Raw genomic sequence first — 22418 nt, 5'->3', positions numbered from 1 at the left:
TCTCAGAAAATGCAGTTAGAAGGGTGTTAGAATGAACAGGGCTAGTGTGTTCTTCACAGAACTCACATGGAGGAGGAGGTGGGTGCTGCTTTTGGACAGTAACGAGTGACTGAGGGAGTGAGTGGCTGGCTGAGTCTGCTTTTTGTGAAACATAAGGCCGCTAGGGTTTGTTTTGGTTTCCTGTTTGCTTTGAAAGAGCAAGCAGTATCTCTGAGGCCAAAGGGCTCTAACAGAAACGTGGATGCCCTTGGCTTGAGGTGGGGACAAGACTTTACAAATGAAGTCTCCTCTTTGCTCCAGAGGTAGTCAAGTTGTATGTAATCCACTAGGCCTTTCAGGAGTAATCATCTACAGCAGGGAGCTTGACAGAAAGGCAGCCCCAGGTTGTTTCTTAGAAGTAATTCACAGAAAAGTCTAAAATGGACTGCAAAGCACATACCCATCTGCAGTAGTTGTTGCTACAGGTGTAGGATGTTGTGGTTTCTAACATCTTACATGTGTTCTTTAAACAATACCTCGAGTGTCTTTTTGTTTCTGGCCTGTGTGGTTTCCTGCATTTCCGGTGGCTCATCCTATGTAGAAAGGCAGCTGCCTGCAAAGTATGATTGAAAATGACATATAAAGACATACCTGCAGAAATGGCATTGGCTCTGAAAGCAGCTCTCCCTGAGCTTGGAGCAGGATGGAGCCTGCAGCACATGTCCAGGTCTTATGCATTGCTGACGTCCAGGCCAGCAGTTTCCCGGCACCCTGAGGAATTCCTGCGGGTTCTGAGCCCTAGAGCTCTACAGCAGACCAAGGAATAGAAACCCGAATTCAAAATATCAGAGGGTAAAGGGGAAGAAAGGCCCCCAGTAAGTGAGAGCTCTTGCCAACACTCCACAGCCCATGCAGGGAAGGTCAAGGAGATTTTATGGGAATCATCCAGATACATACATCAGGAAAGCTCTGGCTCTGGAGCTGTAATCCTGGGAGCCAGAGATAGTGCTGGGACACAGCTAGGTGACTCATGCCCCAGGTGTGGAGCATGAAGATTCTAGACATTCTAGTTGTACTTTAAAAGGCAAGGGCAGACAATCCTGAGGTCGGACTACATAGTTGGTTCATTGTAACTTCCATCCCATGTCTGCCAAGTTAAGGGTCCTCCTTTCCCCCTCCACAAACACCCTCCTGAGACTACTCAGTTACCGTTTTGAGAACTCTTTCCCATCTCAGGTTTGCCTGATATTCAGGTCTTATTTGACTTACATAAAATCTTCGAAGGGAAGTGTGTATGTGTGTGCATGCACATGTGTGTGCCTGAGTATAAATAGGTAGTTGGAAGCCCCTCTCTATGTAAACTTATCTACGAAGACCTGACCCCGCTGAGAGCTCTTAGTTTTAAAAACTCTAAAATCATTTTATTTTTTTTTACTTTTTCCCTTCCAAAAAAAAAGTGATGGAAATGTGAGGCATATTAAACTATCTCCTTGCAGGGATGTGGTCATCCGCTGGCTGCTTAGAAGTGATCTAGCAAAATTCTAGTCCCTGACCTCACAGACTGGGCAGTCCTTACTGGACCAATGAAGTGTGTGCTTTTCCATTTTTTCCTGGAGCTGGGGGCAGGAGAGTCAAGGAAAGGAGAGCTCAAAAGGGTCAGTGAAGAGGTGGGGATTCCCTGGCTGGATCACAGGGTAGGGGAAGAAGCTCATTTATTAGAGTTTCAGGTTCTCAACTTCATTCCCAGTCAGTGACTATCCCTCCGCCATTTTTAGCCTCACCGTTGTTACCCAGCAGACAACCATTGCTGGATACCGTGGAGGGATAAACAGAGTGTGAAAGCCTTCCTGAGACTCTTACTAGTATAGACCTAAGGGCAGAGGACTTCCTTAGGACCTCTGACCAATAGGGCAGTGATAGGAACCAAGGTTTCAACCTACAGATCAGATATGGGGAAAACTGACAAAGGTATCATTTTCCTTTTATTGTAACAACTTACAGCAGGCCTAGACTCTATGCATGTCAAGCACACATGGAAAGCTTTCTCTGTAGAACAATTTTTTCTCTTTAAAAAAATACATCCGGGGTGCCTGGGTGGCTCAGTGGGTTAAAGCCTCTGCCTTCAGCTCAGGTCATGATCTCAGGGTCCTGGGATCGAGCCCCGCATCGGGCTCTTTGCTCAGCAGGGAGCCTGCTTCCTCCTCTCTCTCTGCCTGCCTCTCCGCCTGTGTCTGATCTCTCTGTGTCAAATAAATAAAATCTTAAAAAAAAAATACATCGGATTACATGGATTTCCAGTTTAGGATACCTAGCTACATACACAGATTTGTCTCCACTCCCTCCAGAAACTCCACTAAAGTGACAACTAAGGGATTAACCATAAAAGCAAAAAACAAAGGTAAACAAAGAAAAAAGGAGAAACAATAACATTTTAGAACCTGGAGAGCATTTCAAAGAGTGGTAGCGACTTAGCAGACCCAAGAAAGTAGGAAAAACTGAGAGGCAATCTAATCTATTCCACAGAATCCCCCAAATGTCTAAGAACTGGTGCTACCAGTTACTCTGGGGAGTGGACATTTGATGAGGCTAAAATCCAGAAGACTGGATAAGTTTGTTTTAAAAGAGTGAGATCCCCCCATATCTCCTCCACTACTCTCATAGAAAACCGAAGACTTAACTCCCTGAAGAGAATAAGACAAGGCTTTGTTGAGCTTGGGAACAATAAGCATAGTTAGGGTGGGAAAAGTGTCCTGAAAACAGGGTAAATAAGTGAAAACTGACACCATGTTGAAATTAACCCCACAGTATTTTGCCCCCCACCCCTATTTAGAAAAGACTTCTTAGGGGGAAACTGATGAACTCAAGAGAAAAGACCCAGAGACTGACATCAGAGATTCACCTGTGAAATAGCCCAGGCAGATCACCCAGCTGAGAAGCTCAGAGTTTGACAAGGCCTACCTTGCATACAGAGCTTCCTAGAAGCTCCGTAGGGCCCCACTCTTGGATATGAACAGAGAGCCAAGATCACCAACATCTGAGGAAGACTTCTAATAGGAAAGAAAGATAGCAAAGCATCAAACATTAGGAAGAAAACACTGCAGGGAGATGAAACCTTGAAAAAATTATTATCACATACATGAAACAAGAACAAGACTTTACACAAAAGGACAAGACATTCAGAGAATTAAAAGTAGGAAGTAAAAAATGAAAATCTCAATAGAAGACTTAAAATGAAGTTGAGGGGTGCCTGGGTGGCTCAGTCATTAAGAGTCTGCTTTCGGCTCGGGTGATGATCCCAGGGTGCTGGGATCGAGCCCCAAATGGGGCTCCCTGCTTGGCAGGAAGCCTGCTTCTCCCTCTCCCACTCCCCCTGTTTGTGTTCCCTCTCTCACTGTCTCTCTCTCTGTCAAATAAATAAATAAAATCTTTTTTTAAAAAAATGAAGTTGAGATATATCCCTGAAGGTAAAACAAAGAGATAGAAAGTAGCCATGATATAGTAAGAAATTTAGAGGACTAGCCCAGGACATCTGTCATCTGATGAGGAAGAACTCCAGAAAAAGACAAAGAAAACAGAGATCATCCAACAGCTCATTAAAGTCAACAGAACTAAAGACCTACCAAGTATCAGCCACAATGGATAAAAAGAGATTGACAGCTAGGCCTATCACTGTGAAATTCTAACATTTTAGGACAAAGAAAAGATCCTAAAATATAACTACAAAGTGACAGGAATCAGTACAGAATCTGATTTATCAACAGCAACACTAGCAATATGAAGGCCAAGAAGAAATGTCTTCCATTCCTTACAGAAAATTATTCCCAACCTGGACTTTTATACCTGGACCCAACATTAATCAAATAGCGTAATAGAATAAAGATACTTGCAGAAGTGCAATTCTCAAAATATTTACCACATACCCTTTCTCAGAAAGCTAGTGGAATATGGGTTCCACCAAAACACATTAATAAGTCAGGAAAGAGGAAGACACGAGGCCCACAAAACAGGGAATTCAACATAAGACAGAGGCTAAGGTAATCCCCAAGTTGCAGGTAAAAGAAAATCCTAAGCTAATAAATAGGTAACCAGTCTAGAGACCAAACAATCAAAATTGCAGCGGTTCCAAAGACTCATGGAGTGACTTCTGACAGATTATCTAATGTGTCTGAACACACTAGGAGGAAATTTCCATACTGAAGGAGAGTTTGGGACTTATTTGGTGATAAATATATAGAAAACCAAGCAAAGGAAAAGGATTAGTATTAATGCCGCGGTAAGTTGGGGAGAAAAAAAAAAGCCATCATGGTAGACTACATAGCTAAGCTGTCAATAGCTATCATAAATAGGGGTCATAAAACGGGAACATATATATTGATCTAACTAAAAGCCTGTGAAACTATTCGGGAAGATGACTGGTCACATGAACATGGGTCATGGGAGGGGGTGAGAGTTAGATCCTTATCTTCCTGGTAGAAAGGCAAGAGATAATTTTTTAAAAGTGAAAATTTGAGAAGTATCAATCAAATCATGTGATTTAGAAACACAGATGCAAATAGCAAAGACTGCTTGGAAACGTCGAGGGGGTTTGCCCTCAGAAAGCGGGAGGTGGGAGAGACAGCTGGTCTTCTGTTTTTCATGCAAGCCTTCTACCGCTCCTTGCCTCTCTACACGCTCACACATGGCCTTCAGTAAAAGTCAGAACTAAATAAAAAGCAACATCATCTAGGGCTTCTGTCTGACACATCCTTGAAGACTACTTGACAGTGAGCGCAGATGAAAAGGTGCTACTCTCTAAAAGCTGTGGTGTTCTCACGAACCCTTTTGGTTTTGTTCTGGTGTGATTTCCGTGACTTCCGGATCCACCGTGACACTCATCAGAATCCTCCTCAGGCGAAACTGGTTAGTTAGTTAGAGGTCACACTAGAAGGTACGGCCCTCAGCCTCTTCCCAGAGCAATGAGCGGGGAGGCCAGCAAAGACGGAGCAGCTACAGCAGGCTGCTGACAGCACCACAGTCAGAGTGGAGAAACTCTTCCACTTTCTACGTTTTCTTATAAAGTCTCTCACATTCAGTTATCTTATCCTGAAAACCCTACTCGCAATTTAGGCTATTTCTCACTCTTTCAAGCATTTTCAATGAATCTCAGCATTCCAAAACAGTTCACTCAAAAGCACAGTCGCTATAAAGTTGTACAGTTTGGGGGCTCCTGGGTGGCTCAGTCGGTAAAGCATCTGCCTTGGGTTCGGGTTATGACGCCTGGGTGCTGGGATCGAGCCCCACATCAGGCTTTCTGCTCGGTGGGAAGCCTGCTTCTCCCTGCCTACCACTCCCCTTCTTGTGTGCTCCCATGCACTCTCTCTGTCAAATAAATAAATTTTTAAAAAGATTTTATTTATTTATTTGACAGAGGGAGATCACAAGTAGGCAGAGAGGCAGGCAGAGAGAGAGAGAGGAGGAAGCAGGATCCCTGCTGAGCAGAGAGCCCGATGCGGGACTTGATCCCAGGACCCTGAGATCATGACCTGAGCCGAAGGCAGAGGCTTAACCCACTGAGCCACCCAGGCACCCCAAATAAATAAATTAAAAAAAAATAAAAAATAAAGGTGTCCAGCTTGAGTTGCATAAGCAATACATTCAGACATAAACAGTCCTGACTACAGTGTGGTAAATGCTCCAGGGATGGACTTTCCAGGCTTGTTTCTGGTTCACCTGTGAGGAGGTAGTTACTGAAAAGCTGTCCCAAGGAAACACACTTTTCCAGGAAGTGGGAGAAAAAGAGTAACTCATGGGAGTATTCCAATTTAGAAAGAAGGGCTTGGGGAAATTGAGGGAGGGTGGGTGTTTTTTTGTTTTGTTCTGTTTTGTTTTATTTTGAAGAGAAAAATTTAAAGACAAGATCCAAAAAGAGAGCCAAAGGAAAATTAACCATTTCTTTAAGAGATCTGAAAGTAAACTTTAGGGGTAAACTTTATTCCATTTTCCAGACAAATTTGGAAATTCTATCTTCTTTACCAAATCTCCCTGACACCAGATTTTTGCAAGAGGTTCTGCTGATTGCTCTGGGGAATATAAAAATGAATTAAAAAGGGACTTGTCTTAAGAATTTTACCTGGTCTGAAACTCTTCTACCTATCTTTGGAAACGGACTTTCTCTCAGTGTAAATTTTAGGTAATTACTTTCTAACTGTGCATACTTCACACGGGCATCCCCGTCACCGACGTCTCCTTTGGGGCTATAAATTCATTCTGATATCAGGAATACTTACAACATGACTAGGTCTGGATGGCCTCTGCTGGTTTAGGAGATGACAAACATGATTAAAATAATGAAGACAATTATTTTCCACACACGCTAAAAAAAAAAGATAAAGTCATTATCCCTCAGCTGCCCATGTGATAGAGGAAAGTCTTACAGGACCATTTCTATGAACTAGTCTGTGATTTCTCTCATTGTCCTTCTCAGAGCCACCCAGTGACACTGCAGGCTTGGAATAATTTTAAATGATCACTTTTGCTTTAAGTGTGAGGTCTACTGAACTATTCTCCCTCTCTGTTAAAACATATTTTCACATCTTTATTTTCTTTTTTTTTTTTTTTTTTTTTTTTTTTTTTTTTTTTTTTTATTTTTTATTTTTTATAAACATATATTTTTATCCCCAGGGGTACAGGTCTGTGAATCACCAGGTTTACACACTTCACAGCACTCACCAAATCACATACCCTCCCCAATGTCCATAATCCCACCCCCTTCTCCCAAACCCCCTCCCCCCGGCAACCCTCAGTTTGTTGTGAGATTAAGAGTCACTTATGGTTTGTCTCCCTCCCAATCCCATCTTGTTTCATTTATTCTTCTACCCACTTAAGCCTCCATGTTGCATCACCACTTCCTCATATCAGGGAGATCATATGATAGTTGTCTTTCTCTGCTTGACTTATTTCGCTAAGCATGATACGCTCTAGTTCCATCCATGTTGTTGCAAATGGCAAGATTTCATTTCTTTTGATGGCTGCATAGTATTCCATTGTGTATATATACCACATCTTCTTGATCCATTCATCTGTTGATGGACATCTAGGTTCTTTCCATAGTTTGGCTATTGTGGACATTGCTGCTATAAACATTCGGGTGCATGTGTCCCTTTGGATCACTACATTTGTATCTTTAGGGTAAATACCCAATAGTGCAATTGCTGGGTCATAGGGCAGTTCTATTTTCAACATTTTGAGGAACCTCCATGCTGTTTTCCAGAGTGGCTGCACCAGCTTGCATTCCCACCAACAGTGTAGGAGGGTTCCCCTTTCTCCGCATCCTCGCCAGCATCTGTCATTTCCTGACTTGTTGATTTTAGCCATTCTGACTGGTGTGAGGTGATATCTCATTGTGGTTTTGATTTGTATTTCCCTGATGCCGAGTGATATGGAGCACTTTTTCATGTGTCTGTTGGCCATCTGGATGTCTTCTTTGCAGAAATGTCTGTTCATGTCTTCTGCCCATTTCTTGATTGGATTATTTGTTCTTTGGGTGTTGAGTTTGCTAAGTTCTTTATAGATTCTGGACACTAGTCCTTTATCTGATATGTCGTTTGCAAATATCTTCTCCCATTCTGTCAGTTGTCTTTTGATTTTGTTAACTGTTTCCTTTGCTGTGCAAAAGCTTTTGATCTTGATGAAATCCCAATAGTTCATTTTTGCCCTTGCTTCCCTTGCCTTTTGCGTTGTTCCTAGGAAGATGTTGCTGCGGCAGAGGTCGAAGAGGTTGCTGCCCGTGTTCTCCTCAAGGATTTTGATGGATTCCTTTCGTACATTGAGGTCCTTCGTCCATTTTGAGTCTATTTTTGTGTGTGGTGTAAGGAAATGGTCCAATTTCATTTTTCTGCATGTGGCTGTCCAATTTTCCCAGCACCATTTATTGAAAAGGCTGTCTTTTTTCCATTGGACATTCTTTCCTGCTTTGTCGAAGATTAGTTGACCATAGATTTGAGGGTCTATTTCTGGGCTCTCTATTCTGTTCCATTGATCTATGTGTCTGTTTTTGTGCCAGTACCATGCTGTCTTGATGATGACAGCTTTGTAATAGAGCCTGAAGTCCGGAATTGTGATGCCACCAACGTTGGCTTTCTTTTTCAATATCCCTTTGGCTATTCGAGGTCTTTTCTGGTTCCATATAAATTTTAGAATTATTTGTTCCATTTCTTTGAAAAAGATGGATGGTACTTTGATAGGAATTGCATTAAATGTGTAGATTGCTTTAGGTAGCATAGACATTTTCACAATATTTATTCTTCCAATCCAGGAGCATGGAACATTTTTCCATTTCTTTGTGTCATCCTCAATTTCTTTCATGAGTACTTTATAGTTTTCTGAGTATAGATTCTGTGTCTCTTTGGTTAGGTTTATTCCTAGGTATCTTATGGTTTTGGATGCAATTGTAAATGGGATTGACTCCTTAATATCTCTTTCTTCTGTCTTGCTGTTGGTGTAGAGAAATGCAACTGATTTCTGTGCATTGATTTTATATCCTGACACTTTACTGAATTCCTGTATAAGTTCTAGCAGTTTTGGAGTGCAGTCTTTTGGGTTTTCCACATATAGTATCATATCATCTGCGAAGAGTGATAATTTGACTTCTTCTTTGCCGATTTGGATGCCTTTAATTTCTTTTTTGTTGTCTGATTGCTGAGGCTAGGACCTCTAGTACGATGTTGAATAGCAGTGGTGATAATGGACATCCCTGCCGTGTTCCTGACCTTAGCGGAAAAGCTTTCAGTTTTTCTCCATTGAGAATGATATTTGCGGTGGGTTTTTCATAGATGGCTTTGATGATATTGAGGTATGTGCCCTCTATCCCTACACTTTGAAGAGTTTTGATCAGGAAGGGATGTTGTACTTTGTCAAATGCTTTTTCAGCATCTATTGAGAGTATCATATGGTTCTTGTTCTTACTTTTATTGATGTGTTGTATCACATTGACTGATTTGCGGATGTTGAACCAACCTTGCAGCCCTGGAATAAATCCCACTTGGTCGTGGTGAATAATCTTTTTAATGTACTGTTGAATCCTATTGGCTAGTATTTTGTTGAGTATTTTCGCATCTGTGTTCATCAAGGATATCGGTCTATAGCTCTCTTTTTTGGTGGGATCCTTGTCTGGTTTTGGGATCAAGGTGATGCTGGCCTCATAAAATGAGTTTGGAAGTTTTCCTTCCATTTCTATTTTTTGGAACAGTTTCAGGAGAATAGGAATTAGTTCTTCTTTAAATGTTTGGTAGAATTCCCCCGGGAAGCCGTCTGGCCCTGGGCTTTTGTTTGTTTGGAGATTTTTAATGACTGTTTCAATCTCCTTACTGGTTATGGGTCTGTTCAGGCTTTCTATTTCTTCCTGGTTCAGTTGTGGTAGTTTATATGTTTCTAGGAATGCATCCATTTCTTCCAGATTGTCAAATTTATTGCCGTAGAGTTGCTCATAGTATGTTCTTATAATAGTTTGTATTTCTTTGGTGTTAGTTGTGATCTCTCCTCTTTCATTCATGATTTTATTTATTTGGGTCCTTTCTCTTTTCTTTTTGATAAGTCGGGCCAGGGGTTTATCAATTTTATTAATTCTTTCAAAGAACCAGCTCCTAGTTTCGTTGATTTGTTCTATTGTTTTTTTGGTTTCTATTTCATTGATTTCTGCTCTGATCTTTATGATTTCTCTTCTCCTGCTGGGCTTAGGGTTTCTTTCTTGTTCTTTCTCCAGCTCCTTTAGGTGTAGGGTTAGGTTGTGTACCTGAGACCTTTCTTGTTTCTTGAGAAAGGCTTGTACCGCTATATATTTTCCTCTCAGGACTGCCTTTGTTGTGTCCCACAGATTTTGAACCGTTGTGTTTTCATTATCATTTGTTTCCATGATTTTTTTCAATTCTTCTTTAATTTCCCGGTTGACCCATTCATTCTTTAGAAGGATACTGTTTAGTCTCCATGTATTTGGGTTCTTTCCAAACTTCCTTTTGTGGTTGAGTTCTAGCTTTAGAGCATTGTGGTCTGAAAATATGCAGGGAATGATCCCAATCTTTTGATACCGGTTGAGTCCTGATTTAGGACCGAGGATGTGATCTATTCTGGAGAATGTTCCATGTGCACTAGAGAAGAATGTGTATTCTGTTGCTTTGGGATGAAATATTCTGAATATATCTGTGATGTCCATCTGGTCCAGTGTGTCATTTAAGGCCTTTATATCCTTGCTGACCTTTTGCTTGGATGACCTGTCCATTTCATTCAGTGAGGGGAGTGTTAAAGTCCCCTACTATCATTGTATTATTGTTGATGTGTTTCTTTGATTTTGTTATTAATTGGTTTATATAGTTGGCTGCTCCCACATTGGGGGCATAGATATTTAAAATTGTTAAATCTTCTTGTTGGACAGACCCTTTGAGTATGATATAGTGTCCTTCCTCATCTCTTATTATAGTCTTTGGCTTAAAATCTAATTGATCTGATATAAGGATTGCCACTCCTGCTTTCTTCTGATGTCCATTAGCATGGTAAATTCTTTTCCACCCCCTCACTTTAAATCTGGAGGTGTCTTCGGGCTTAAAATGTGTTTCTTGGAGGCAACATATAGATGGGTTTTGTTTTTTTATCCATTCTGATACCCTGTGTCTTTTGACAGGGGCATTTAGCCCATTCACATTCAGGGTAACTATTGAGAGATATGAATTTAGTGCCATTGTATTGCCTGTAAGGTGACTGTTACTGTATATGGTCTCTGTTCCTTTCTGATCTACCACTTGTAGGCTCTCTCTTTGCTTAGAGGACCCCTTTCAAGATTTCCTGTAGAGCTGGTTTGGTATTTGCAAATTCTTTCAGTTGTTGTTTGTCCTGGAAGCTTTTAATCTCTCCTTCTATTTTCAATGATAGCCTAGCTGGATATAGTATTCTTGGCTGCATGTTTTTCTCGTTTAGTGCTCTGAAAATATCATGCCAGCTCTTTCTGGCCTGCCAGGTCTCTGTGGATAAGTCAGCTGCCAATCTAATATTTTTACCATTGTATGTTACAGACTTCTTTTCCCGGGCTGCTTTCAGGATTTTCTCTTTGTCATTGAGACTTGTAAATTTTACTATTAGGTGACGGGGTGTGGGCCTATTCTTATTGATTTTGAGGGGCATTCTCTGAACCTCCTGAATTTTGATGCTCATTCCCTTTGCCATATTGGGGAAATTCTCCCCAATAATTCTCTCCAGTATACCTTCTGCTCCCCTCTCACTTTCTTCTTCTTCTGGAATCCCAATTATTCTAATGTTGTTTCGTCTTATGGTGTCACTTATCTCTCGAATTCTCCCCTCGTGGTCCAGTAGCTGTTTGTCCCTCTTTTGATCAGCTTCTTTATTCTCTGTCATTTGGTCTTCTATATCACTAATTCTTTCTTCTGCCTCATTTATCCTAGCAGTGAGAGCCTCCATTTTTGATTGCACCTCATTAATAACTTTTTTGATTTCAACTTGGTTAGATTTTAGTTCTTTTATTTCTCCAGAAAGGGCTTTTAGATCTCTCGAGAGGGTTTCTCTAATATCTTCCATGCCTTTTTCGAGCCCGGCTAGAACCTTGAGAATTGTCATTCTGAACTCTAGATCTGACATATTACCGATGTCTGTATTGATTAGGTCCCTAGCCTTCGGTACTGCCTCTTGTTCTTTTTTTTGTGTTGAATTTTTACGTCTTGTCATTTTGTCCAGATAAGAGTAAATGAAGGGGCAAGTAAAATACTAAAAGGGTGGCAACAACCCCAGGAAAATATGCTTTAACCAAATTAGAAGAGATCCAAAATCGTGAGTGGGGAGAAAGGGGATAAAAAGAGGTTCAAAAAGGAAGAGAGAAAAAAGAAAAAAAAAAAAAAAAAGAAAGAAAAGAAAAGAATTTTAAAAAAAGAAAACACCTAAGAAAAATGTAAAAAAAAAAAAAAAATATATATATATATATATATATATTAGATAAACTAGTAAAAAAATCGTTAAAAAAGAAAAAGGTAACAGTTAAAAAAAAAAAAAATTTTACCCGAAGGCGAGAAAAAAAAAAAAAAGAAAAAAAAATGAAAACGAAAAAATTAAATAAATAACTGCAAGACTAAAAAAAAATCACAGGAAAAAAAGCCATGAGTTCCGTGCTTGGCTTTCTCCTCCTCTGGAATTCTGCTGCTCTCCTTGGTATTGAAACCGCACTCCTTGGTAGGTGAACTTGGTCTCGGCTGGATTTCTTGTTGATCTTCTGGGGGAGGGGCCTGTTGTAGTGATTCTCAAGTGTCTTTGCCCCAGGCGGAATTACACCGCCCTTACCCTGGGCCGGGGTGAGTAATCCGCTCGGGTTTGCTTTCAGGAGCTTTTGTTCCCTGAGCGCTTTCCGTAGAGTTCCGGAGGACGGGAATACAAATGGCGGCCTCCTGGTCTCCGGCCCGGAGGAGCCGAGAGCCCAGGGCCCCACTCCTCAGTGCGCCCTCAGAGAACAGCGCCCAGTCACTCCCGTCTGCCTGACCTCCGGCCGCGCTCCGAGCTCACCGAGCCTGCGACCGGTTCAAGGTAACACGGAGCTGCGAGCTTACTGTCAGCTCTGTCTCTGTAGCCGGCTTTCCCGTTCCAATACCCGCAAGCTCTGCGACACTCAGACACCCCCGATCCTTCTGTGACCCTGCGGGACCTGAGGCCACGCTGACCCTGCGTGGGCTTCGCCCCGGTTTAGCCTCTGGAGCGATGTCCCTCAGCGGAACAGACTTTTAAAAGTCCTGATTTTGTGCGCGGTTGCTCCGCCGCTTGCCGGGAGCCGGCCCCTCCCCCCGGGGTCTATCTTCCCGTCGCTTTGGATTCACTTCTCCGCCGGTCCTACCTTTCAGAAAGTGGTTGATTTTCTGTTTCCAGAATTGCTGTTCTTCTTCTCTTCGATCTGCCGATGGATTTTCAGGTGTTTGCAATCTTTAGATAAGCTATCTAGCTGATCTCCGGCTAGCTGAAGCAGTCTCAGCTTGCTACTTCTCCGCCATCTTGACTCCTCCCCTCACATCTTTATTTTCTAATCAGGTCATTTGATGGTGAAAATAACATATGAAGTATAGGCCTGATATGCATAAATAAACATGACTTGCTGTTCTGCAGTTTCTGGTTCAAATTCATCCTTTGGGATGACCCGACCCAGTGCTGTGTTACCTCAGAATCTAACTCACAACGGCAAAGCCTATGAAACCTGAGGACCCAGATTCTTCTGCGTGCTTATCATTCCAAGAGGTCTTGGACTTTGTTCCCAAATGGGCAGTCAGGGCAGAGTGAAAGTGTCTAGGTTCATCTGCCTACGAATGGCAAGTGAAATCAAAAAGTCGAAACACTGGCTGGGATATTTCTAGTCAAAATCCACTGCAGCCGGAGAAGAAGGGTTTCCATCCTGTGCTTGTGGAGAAATGTCTGGCTGGCAGGCCCCAGCAAGTGCTCTACTCATCACCGGCTCTGTCAGCGTGGGATAGAAGCCACCTTCCTGTCCACATAAACAAAATGTGACTATGTTAGTGGTGTCCGGAGCTCACATGGAGACCTTCAGCTTCCAGACTGTGGTCAATGTTGCTGTTTTAAATTTTAAGAGACTGGAAGGATTCTTCACCTGTCTTTCTCTGTCTGTGGGGTTTGAACACGGTTCTGGGGTTTTTCCTTTTTGAATCCAGGGGAGTATTAATCTGGATTTGTCAGACAAAATATATCAAGATATTTACATTTTTAATTCACAAATTGAAGGCTTGTATTATCAATTACTGGAGCTAGAAAGTGTAAGAAAATGGCATATGTACCTATGAATAATTCTGCATTCATTTCTAATTTAAAACTGTCTTTTACCTCATCTTGTCCACCTGTCCAAGAAGTATTTTTTTTTTTGAAAATTTTATTTTTTTGAGAGAGAGAGAGTGTGAGCACCAGGGCAGCATGGAGAGGGAGAAAGAGAGGATGAGAAGCAGGCTCTCCAATGAGCATAGAGCCCAACGCAGGGCTCAATCCCACTACGGTGAGATCATGACCTGAGCTGAAACCAAGAGTCCGATGTTCAGCCGACCGAGTCACCCAGGTGCCCCTGTCTGAGAGGTAGTTTAATGTATCTAACTGCCAGGACTCTTTTTGATGTACCAGAAGTGTTGTTTTAGCAGAGTTTCTCCCCAGGTGACTATGAAAGTGAGCTTGTATTTTCCCCAAAGCTGACGTGTTAGGGGGACTCATTCCTGCCTAGCAAGGAAGGCCTGTACAGAGTGTTCAGCTAATATGTAGTATAATCTGATGTTAAAGTTTAACAGCTACCGGGGGGGGGGGAGTTTTATTGAGTGTTAACAGCAATGCTGTGGGGTTGTACTCTCAGAAAGGAATTTTTTTTTTTTGAAGATTTTATTTATTCATTTGAGACAGAGAGACACAGAGACAGAGACAGAGCATGAGCAGGGGGAGGAACAGAGGCAGAGGGAGAAGCAGTCTCCCCGCTGAGCAGAGATTCTGGATGCAGGACTCCATCCCAGGACCCTGGGACCATGACCTGAGCTGAAGGCAGGTGCTTAACTGACTGAGCCACCCAGGCTCCCCTTGGAAAGGAATTTTTTAAAACACACAGAAGGAAGATTCCAGGATCCAGTAGTAAAATAACACTGACTGGGTCAGGAAATGGGCCAGAAGCTCAGGCAGACGCATCTAGAACCAGGCTCCTAACAATGCCCACAGCCATACAGGCTGCACAGTGTGGCCAGTTTTGTTGAGGAAAGCTCCTGAACAGCAGTAGCTGATATTTACACCAACTTGTATTGGAGGGAGATAGTGATCCCCTACCTCCCTTCCTCCATGGGTCTGCTTCATTTTCATGCAGGTATCATTTAATCAGCAAACACTTTAAGCATCAATTATATTCCAGGCATCATTCCAGGACTGGGCATTCAGTGGTGATGAAAGCAGGCTCAAACCCCTGCCCTTATGGCCTATGTATTCCAGCGGCATCGGCTCAGAGAATGTCAGAACTGGAGCTTATCATGTTCAAAAGTTACAAACCCAAATGGCTTATAGGGGTCAAACCTGGATTAAACACTCACTGAGGTAAGCACTCTAGAGTGTATGTCCCAAAAGGTGTCCAGATACGTTTCTTTAGTATACCCTGCAGTCCAGACAAAACACCTCTGAGCATGAGAGGCCCCTCGTGGCTGCTCTTTGACTCTCCAACATCCTCACACCAGAAATCAAGACACAGAGAGGCTGTGTGCCTTGCTCCGGGATGCATAGCCAGGCAGGAGCAAAGCTAAAGATGGAACTTGCCTGCCCTGGCCCAGTGCTAGTTTGCTATGCTGTGCTCCCTCTGCTCCCACAGAGTGGCTCCTTGAGGCACCTCAGAAAGTTAGTAGCATCTGACAGGGTCTTGGTGAACAACTCATTCATCCTCTCAGTCATTATTTATAAAGCTCTGTCACGTGCCAAACACCAGGGAAAGTTCAAGAGTGCTGAACAAGACCAGTGTCGAATAGGGGCCTTAACCTCCCACAGCTTAAGAGCACACTGCTTCAGCCATCTAGATGTATAATTACTAGGAAACGATAAATTCCCTTTTTCCCCTTTGAGCACTTCTGAGGCAGAAACACACATGTGCTTAACCTGGAGAAGAAATAAATGTAATATTATATAATTGATATCACATGTCCTTAAAATTAACCTAGCTCAACAATTGGTATGAAAAGATTTATTGTGGACTAGTACCTAGGTGCACAGTAGTCGATCAATACAGACTTGTGGGCTGTAAGTCTTCATGTGTTATGCACTCTCAGCTGCTGGGCAGATGCATAAACTCGGTCTGCATTTGGCTACTTTCTAACATGCTCAGCAGCTGCATGGGTCAAGTGCCAGGGCTAGCCATTCACTGCACGAATCCTGATGGAGCGCCCACCTACCCTGTATAAGACTCTGTGTTACAGTGCACATGTAAGTGCTATGGTATTCGAGGATTAGTGTTTATGGACCAAAGGTAAGTTGGAAACTATTTTTCGCTCCAAGTTTCCCAGAAATGTAGTAGAATCCTTTGGAAATAGCTAAAGTTAGGTAAGCAATTCAGTTCATGCCATTTGCTACAGCTGGAAGGAGAACGGCCACAGGTATGATCTACAGCGATTCACCCAATGGCTTGGCTGGGTGATGAGGGACTTGGAAGGAACATGACTGGAAAATTGGTGATAAGGATATCCGAGGAAGAAGTATGTGGATAGACTTCTCTGAATAGGAGAGTGGGAGATCTTTGTATCTTATGTGAATGCTCCAAGAAAGGTGACCTCAGGTGAAAATGATGGACATGAATCAGCATCATTCCCTACCCACTTCTGGCATTGCCAAAGGGGATCATGAACAGCCACAGTAGCAATGAAAGAATAAAAGTTATGCATGGGCTCAGCAACATGGGCTTCTGCCTACCCGTTCTTAATATGCCACAAATTTCCCAGAGGAGTCATCAGCTACTTGATGATGAGTTAATTACATTGGGCTATTTCTATAATGGAAGGGACAGCACTTTATTCTTAATAGGATAGATGCTTACTCTTCTTGCCTGTGATGTTTCTACCGAAACTATCATCCATGGACTTACAGGATAACTTATCCACTGTTGTAGCATTCTAAACAGCATTATTTCTGACCAAGGAGTTTGTTTCATAACAAATGAGGTTGCAAAAAGGGACTCGTGCTCATGAAATTCACTAGTCCCATCGAGCTCCCCATCATCTTAAAGCCACTGGCTTAATGGAATAGTGGAATAGCCTTTTTGAAATTTATTTTCTTAATTCCAGTATAATTAACACACAGTATTATATTAGTTGCAGGTGTACAATATAATGATTCAATAATTCTGTGCATCACTCTGTGCTCATCATCACCCTCCTACTCTTAACCCCCTTCACCTATTTCATTCATTTCCCCCACCCACCTCCCCTCTAGAGAACAGTTTGTTCTCTATATTTAAGAGTTTGTTCTTTGGTTTGTCTCTTTTTTACTTCGTTTATTTGTTTTGCTCTTAAATTCCACATATGAGCGAGATCATATGATACTTGTCTTTCTCTGACTGACTTCTTTCACTTGGCATAATAACTCTCTAGGTCTATCCACGTTGTTGCAAATGGGAAGATTTCATTCTTTTTATGGTTAAGTGATACTCCGTTGTATAGCCTTTTGAAGATTCAGTTATGGTGGCGGCTAGGTACCAATGCCTTGCAAGGCTGAGGCAACATCTTCCAGGATAAAATACATGCTCTAAATGGATGTCCAAACCATAGTCAGGACTCAAGGGTCTGGGAATCAAGGGGTGAAAATGGGGATAGCTTTTATTACTATTAACCCTAGTGATTCACTGGCAACATTTTTTTTTTTTTACTAGCATGCCTGCAGTTGGACTCTCCTGGTTTAGGAGTTTTAGTTTCAAAAAGAATTACTGGTGGAAAATGCTTCCACCAAGGGATGTAACAATGATTCCACCGAACTAGAAGCTGAGACTGTTCCCTAAACACTTGATGCTCCATATACCAAGGATTCAACAAGCAAAGAACAGGATTACTATACTGGCTCAAGGGACTGACCCTGATAACCACAGGGAAATTGAGATGACTATACCATAGGAAAGTAGGAGATCTTCTGGGGTACCTCTTACTATTCCTACATCCTAGCATTAAAGTCCATAGAAAAATGCAAACCCATTCAGGCAGGACCGCTAATGACACTGAAGTTTAGAATGCAGGTTTGAGTTTCCTCCACCAGCCAAGCAACCATGATCAGCTGAAGTGCTTGCTTATGGTAAAGGGAATGGGTAGTGGAAGAAAGAAATGTTATATCAGCAATGACTATGTGCCCACTGCATAAACGAGGATTGCAATAGTGTGATGGTTTCTTCCTCATTTAGATATCTCTATGTTTGCATATGTATGTATTTTAAATGTTATTTATTTATTTGAAAGAGAGAGTAAGAGAGAACAGGAACAGGGAGAAGGGCAGAGGGAGAAGCAAACTCCCGCCAAGCAGGGAGCCCGATGTGGGTCTCGATCTGAGGACCCTGGTCTCAGCTCAGGACCTGAGCTGAAGGCAGATGCTTAACGAACTCAGCCACCCAGGTGTCTATCTGTATACCTCAAACATTTTCGTTCTCTTGCCATTTCTCATCCCCATATCACCTGACTTACAATGTGTTATATACTAATTACCTTATATACCAATATTTAAGTTACAGGGACTGTGAATCAGCAAGAGGAAAAATTAACTTCACCCAAAAACAAAAGAGGGACTTGGTATCCTCTTCTGAGGGAAGGATTATGGGCTTTGGTTGTATGCGTGATGGTTGCACCATGCCAGGCTGAAGCATGACTTCGTTGTGGTTTTCCTCTGGGTATAAAATATATTTCCTCTGATGTAAAATAAGTGGATGAAGGGTCGGCTGACGTGGCTTTGTCATGTGTCACCAGGACTAGACTGAATTCTCTTGCCCAGAATTCCATCCCGCAGGTTTCCTGTTAGAATGTGTCACGAGAGAGATCCTTGTGTGAGATCTGGAGGCCTGAAGCAGCTGCTGCTGTTGTGATCTCCTGGTTCGCCCTGTCGGTGTGTGTGGCAGCAAGGCCTTCAACTACTCTACTTTCTCTGGGCCCCTCCTCTCGGCTTCTCTGACTCCTGGGCCCGATGTGTGTTAGGTCCGTGAAGGCATCAGCATCTCCTGCAGACACTCCTAGCACCCAGGCCAGAGCCAGAACAACCGGCTCACCCTGTGGCTTCCACCTTCTCCTGCTCTACCCTGCTTTGCACTCCCCCTGCCTTCCCACCTGTCCACTCCTTGGATTTGGATATCTAGCATCGGTCACAAAGTTGGCCTTACAGAAACAGCTCAACCAGCTCCCACGATTGCTTAAGATCAAATCCTGTGACAAATCCCTCACCACACATGTATCTTCTTGCACATCTGCTTCTTCTCTGACTGAACCCTGACTGATATGGTGGCTTCAAGAATAGGGGACTTTATTTCCTTCATGTGTAACTGGTGGAAGGTGATCATCCCAGGTAGGCAGCCCAGTGTTGCTGCCCATGAACAATTGGGGACCTACGTTCCTCTGGTTGTGCTGTTCTGCCATCCTGGGGCACGGTCTTCACCCACCCGGTCAGAGCTGTCTCCACAGCCAAACTCCAACGGGCAGAAAGGGACAAGAGGGTAGGGAGGAGGCCCACTCCACCCCTAAAGCCTGGCCCTGGAAGTGACACACATCACTTGTGCTCACATTCCGTAAATGAGAACCTCATCACAGGGCCTTACCCAACTCCAAGGAAGACCGGGAAATCCATTCTTCCTGAAGTGGGCACGCGCCCAGAAAGAAAGAGAAAAGGTATTCTGATGAACACTTATTCACTTCTTCTACCACACACATATAGACTACTTTCAATTATGTAAATATTACAATATATAATAGATAATATTAACATACAATGTATATTTTATATGACCATAAATATTATATAATAATACTATGTACACTATGTAGGATAGAATTTTATAATATATAGTAATAGATGCTATTAAATACCAGGCTTCTGATGCCCAAGACCTAAAAATAGAATAAAGGAACCACTAAAAATGAGCTGAGTTACCCAGCAAACCAAAGCCAGGAGGAGCCAAGTGCAATGAAAAAATGAATTGAATGCTTCCAGATTTAAGAGTCTTTGTGCCAATAAATAAATAAATAAACTACTACTGTAATAACAAACCCCAGGATCTTTCCCAACTAAAAATCGTAATTGATTACAAGCTGTTGCCTATAGCATCGAGTTACATTTTGCCTCACCAACTAAATGCCTCAGTAGTTGAAATGATTTTGTTTGAGATTTACATGGATTAAATAGCCTAGAACACATCCACCCTAGACTTAATCTAAGAGAGCGGAGATTTGGTTCAAATGTTGCTTCTCAGCATGTCAGGAAATGTTTTCTTCAATTAAGTAATCTTATTTTAGAGTTAGCTCTGTGCCAAGAAAATAAACAATATATCTTTCATGAACACATCCACTCTGTTGTATAAAAACTTTTATTTTCTGGGAGGCTGCTCTTGGAATTTGTACACATAATGAGATCAGAGCTGGAAAAATCCTGTTTTCTTTAGTATTTAATGGCTTTGGAAACTATAAGGGAGCCATGTGACATAGTATATTGACAGAGCTCTGTGAACAAGTGAGTATCAAAGATCAACAGATAATCTTCTTTTCTCCCCAAAAAACTGCAGTCTTACAGGAACGCTGCACTAAGTACGGTGGGATGTTTCCACTCAATATTGAGCTGCATAAAAATCAGTTTCAAGAGAATCTGGTGCCGATCACAGACCAAATGCTGTTATGCTTTCAACACATTTTAAGGGATTAGGCATTATGGCTATGCACTTCCAAGATCAAGTTGCAAGAATGGGAAGTCAGGCAAAACCTTTAAGAGCCGAGGTCCTGCCTGCCTAAAGGATGGCATTATAGAAGGCAGAAGGCTAGAGGACTCCTTCTTGGAGGTCTCTGCCCCCCACCCCTGAGGAGGGCTCTGGCCGGAGACCTGGAACAGGAGAGAGAATCTCGCTCTCCTGTTCCACCTCCTGCTGTTCCCAACATCCTCTGTTCCCAACACACTCTGTTATGCTCCAGCAAGACCAAATGACTCGCACATCCCCAGATGTGCAGGGCGGCCTCTCTCTTCCACGCTGTGTGTGCTGTTTTCCACCACCACAACTCCTCATTGTCCTACACAACTCAGCTCCGGGATCACCTCTTCTACGAAGCCCAGGCAGTTAATTACTCTCTCCTCTTCACTTTTTTTCACTTTTTTTCTTACTGTCTTCCCTGCTAAAGAACTTCTTAAAAGCAAGAAACGTTACTGATATTGTTTCTCTTATATTCTTGTTGCCTAACAGATCCAGACTCATGATGGGCACAAAATATGTGTTTTTGACCTAAACAAGAAAACATTAAATCTAAAAAGGTGGGATACAGGACCTTCCTGATTAGCCAACTGTAGCTCCCTCTCTGACATAGGAAAGGGCCAGTCCCAGCATTCACTGAGGATGAAAGAAAGAGAAATTGCTCTGATCTTTCACGTTCTCTCCTCCATCTGTATCTGGATCAGTCAAGACGAATGGTTAGCTCTTCTTGTATTTCCTTCATCACCCAGGGAATGCATTCATAAACATTTCCTAGTAGGAACTAGACAACTAACCCTCAGCCCTTAGAACCATGGTGGTACATTCCCTTTAGGGACATGTCCCAGAACAAACACTAGGTGAAGGGGCAGCACAGAAGAAAACTTTCCCAGACCTTCTTGGAAGAGCTTTAACCTCTTCAGAAGTAAGAGTTGAGGGGGGTCTGGGTGGCTCAGTCATTAAGCATCCACCTTCGGCTCAGGTCATGATCCCAGGGTCCTGGGATCGAGGCCCGCATCAGGCTCTCTGCTCTGCAGGAAGCCTCCTTCTCCCTCTCCCACTTCCCCTGCTTGTGTTCCCTCTCTTGCTACATCTCTCTCTGTCAAAAAAATAAATAAAAATCTTAAAACACACACACACACACCAAAAATAATAATAATAATAATAATAATAATAATAGTAATAGTAATAATAATAATAACAAAAGAAGTAAGTTGACTTTGCTTCACCTGGTTTTTTGAAGCACAGAGTTTAGATGGAAAATTGGGACAGAGCACAGGAGGTCCAGCCACAGCAGACTCATCAGACTCATATGCACTCCTCCTCCATCACTCTCAACAACTGTTCAGTGGGCCTCTCCAAGAGACAGTGACCAAGATGAAGAGCAGAGAGCCCTGGGATGGGAATCAGGACAACTGCAGCTGAGTCCTGGCTCTGCCGCGGTTTGTACAACCTTCGGCTGTCCTCTTCATTCCCCGGGCCTCAGTTTTCTCACCTTTTAATGGGAGCTGCACTATCCACTCTACCACTTTACCGTGAGATGCTAAGCTTTGAAAAAGCTCGTTTCCACACAATCTTTTATAAAATGTAAAAGTGCCTCACCACGGAGTGGGTTATCTCTCACTTGCAAGTATTCTAACTCTCAGCCATTGGGCTTCTCACTAGTCCACAAACACACTGTAGACACCCACACCTTGCCCACTCAGGCCCCTTCCACCGATGGAATTAAAACTCTCCTGCTTGGCTAACAGAACCCACGACATCTGGCAGACATTAGGTACCCCCAAGACAGAAGGATAAAAAGAAACTCCAGGGGCGCTTGGGTGGCTCAGTGGGTTAAGCCTCTGCCTTCGGCTCAGGTCATAGTCTCAGGGTCCTGGGATCAAGCCCCACATCGGGCTCTCTGCTCAGTGGGGAGCCTGATTCCCCCACCCCTGTCTGTCTCTCTGCCTACTTGTGATCTCTCTCTCTCTGTCAAATAAATAAATAAAATATTTAAAAAAAA

Source organism: Mustela putorius, unplaced genomic scaffold (assembly GCF_011764305.1).
Source record: "Mustela putorius furo isolate JIRA1106 unplaced genomic scaffold, ASM1176430v1.1 tig00537350_pilon_pilon_pilon, whole genome shotgun sequence".
NCBI lineage: Eukaryota > Metazoa > Chordata > Mammalia > Carnivora > Mustelidae > Mustela > Mustela putorius.
This window is presented reverse-complemented; position numbering follows the sequence as displayed.